The sequence below is a fragment of the Tachypleus tridentatus genome, chromosome 8 (assembly GCF_004210375.1).
Source record: "Tachypleus tridentatus isolate NWPU-2018 chromosome 8, ASM421037v1, whole genome shotgun sequence".
Lineage (NCBI taxonomy): Eukaryota > Metazoa > Arthropoda > Merostomata > Xiphosura > Limulidae > Tachypleus > Tachypleus tridentatus.
The window spans coordinates 59,926,236-59,929,283 of NC_134832.1; positions in this window are offsets into that span (position 1 = coordinate 59,926,236).

Consider the following 3,048-nt stretch of genomic DNA (forward strand, 5'->3'; position numbering starts at 1 on the left):
ATACTATAAAAACGCGAAAACAAAAAGTAGATTTCATTTTTAAAAAATCGCCTTTTGAGGAAAAGGTTTATATATGTAAATAGATATACGTATCAAAATAAATGTAGTTAGATGTTATGAAACACAATATGCGTAATTTAAGTTTAATACAAATCTCTCTTCTTCTATTCTTCCAAGTGTCAAAATTATTTTATCTTTTATGTATATAAAAAAATTAAGCGACACTCGGAACCATTTAAATATTTTTATCTTTTTCTTTCCGAAGTTTCACATGAAATAAATGAATTGTTTTACACTTATCAACATCAAAATTTAAAAAAAAAACTATGAACACAGCTTAAAATATGCATCACTGAAATGTTTATAGATGAAGTTTAAACAAACGCCCCGAGTTTTCTGAACACCATACTTAACATTCATGTATTTAATCTCTAATGAGCAATTTGGTTTGTTTTGAATTTCACGCCAAGCTACACGAGGGCTATCTTCGCTAACTGTCCTTAATTTACCAGTGTAAGACCAGAGGAAAGGCAGCTAGTCATCACCATCTACCGTCAATCTTGGGCTACCCTTTTACAGACGAATAGTGGGATTGATCGTAACGTTATAACGTCACCACGGCTGAAGAGGTATGTTTGGCGTGATGGGGATTCGAACCCGCGACCCTCAGATTACGATTCGAGTGCCTTATCTACCTGGTCATACCGTAACGCTGAAGTTTATTATATTGTCATTTTCTATTATACTTAAGTTACTGTTGTTGTTGCTTCAGGTATTGGTATTTTGGTTTTGTAGACCTTGGAGGGTCAGATTCAAAAGACTTCTTCCTCCCTCCTGCACTTGGTTAACATGTGTTCACTATTTATTTAATTGCTATAAATAAAGGGACCAGAATTTAGCTAGTCCGTTCTTTCACTTCAATCCCTTTCAAGACCAAGTCAATGTATACAATTAAATTAATATTGCTGTGTTAACAATACTTTCATTCTATTCAATTGTGGTAAAATCCACACTAGATGGACAATTCCAGTTATATTTTCACATTTTTACAATAATTTTGAATTTAGATAAGGGTATTTACATACAAGACCCATTTTTAATGGTTTTATAGTAAATTAAAATTGTTGATGTTATCTTTGTCTATTTAGGTGGCCTTAATTTAGTTTTATTACTAATATAAACGTTATTAAACAAGAGGTACTTAGGGTTATTTTTTTACCACGTATGCAGAAACAATCGAGTTCACACAGTAGATCAATCTCTTCCCAATTTCACGCAAAATAATTTAGTAAATTGTGTAAGAAACTGTCAGTTAGTGTTTCAGTATTTTTGTATTTGTGCATAAATACTCACGATGTTGATCTAGGTACTCTGCATGTCGTTTGAAGCAGTGTGTTCATCAGGGTTTGAAATTTAATTTTAACTTGGTTCGGTTCTATATTTATCCTGGGTGGTGAGTGATAACTAGTACCTTTTTCTCTAGTCTTGGCCCGGCATAGCCAGGTGGTTAAGGCACGCGAAACTCGTAATCCGAGGGTCGCGGGTTCGAATGCTCGTCACACCAAACATGCTCGCCCTTTCAGTCGTGGGAGCGTTATAATGTGACGGTCAATCCCGTTATTCGTTGGCAAAAGAGTAGCCCAAGAGTTGGCGGTGAGTGATGATGACTAGCTGCCTTCCCTCTAGTCTTACACTGCTAAATTAGAAAGGCTAGCCTTGTGTAGCTTTGCGCGAAATTCAAATCGAAATCGAATTCTTTATTTATCCAAGCTGGTGCTGCATTTTTAAATACTTTTCGTATGCACGTTTTATATATTTTGACCATGTTTTATCCGTTGGAAAGCTATTTTTATTTGTTAGACTTCTTACACAGTTCGTATAACATAATTCTTATACTTATGCAAAAACGGCTCGTTTGGGTTGAGAAAATATTTTACATAGAAGAGCGAACAACGTTTCGACCTTCTTCGGTCATCGTCAGGTTCACAAAGAAAGAGGTAACTGACCGGAAGTTGACTTGTATTGTTTAAGTGTTCAATCCAAGATAATTTTGTGTCATATATTATACCAAGGAATTAGCTAATGTTTTAGTCTGAAGAAGTGCTTCATTTATATACAGTTCTAGCGAGTCTTTTTTGTGTTAAGTTAATTTTGCGAAAACGTCTAATTGTGTCTTAGGTATATTTATTTATTTGAGCGCTTGACTCGCAATATGAGAATCGCGGTTTAGAATCGCCACCCTACCAAATATGCTCGCCCTTTCAGCCATGGGGGTGTTATAATATAAAGGCTAGTCCCATTATTAGTTCGTAAAAGAGTATCTCAAGATTTGCTAATGAGTTATTATGATTAGCTGCCATCCCTCTAGTACCTCACTGCTAAATTAGGGGCAGTTAGCGTGTATAGCTCTCGTATAGCTTTGCGCTCAACACAAAACAGACAAAACCAACGTGCCTCTCATGTAAATCATCATGCATCATTTATTAACTAATAGTAACACAGTATGCACACATGACGCATGTGACTTCACTTCAAAGTTTGATAGAAGTAGTGAGCACCCAGAAATGAGGTAGAATAGTGAAAAGTGTGAGAACAGGGAAGTGCCTATCGAAAATACATTTTCAGTATAAGAAAATTATAACTTCCGACACATACATACCTCTCTCACAACATCAGCTAGAACCCCACAAGAAGGAAGAGGAGAATGCGAATGAATAACAGAAGCATCCGCGTAAGCGTCCAAAGGATACCCGAAAATAAGAGAAATAGATCCAAAGATCAGAAGAGGGAAACCCTACAGTGTGTGTATAATTCGTAAAACATACAGGTAGAAATTATGAGGTGTAGAGTGACGAGGATGTGTTGAACAGTATTCATCAAGACAATTACATCCAAAATACCCTCGTGGGTGCTAACATCCATACAACAACAGAATGAGGATCATACCATGTTCACCTCAAACTCAAAAATCAGGGCTTAAGACCTGCACTAATTACTGAGTATGACACAAGAATCATCACCGCTTCATCAATCAAGCAATTATTACCC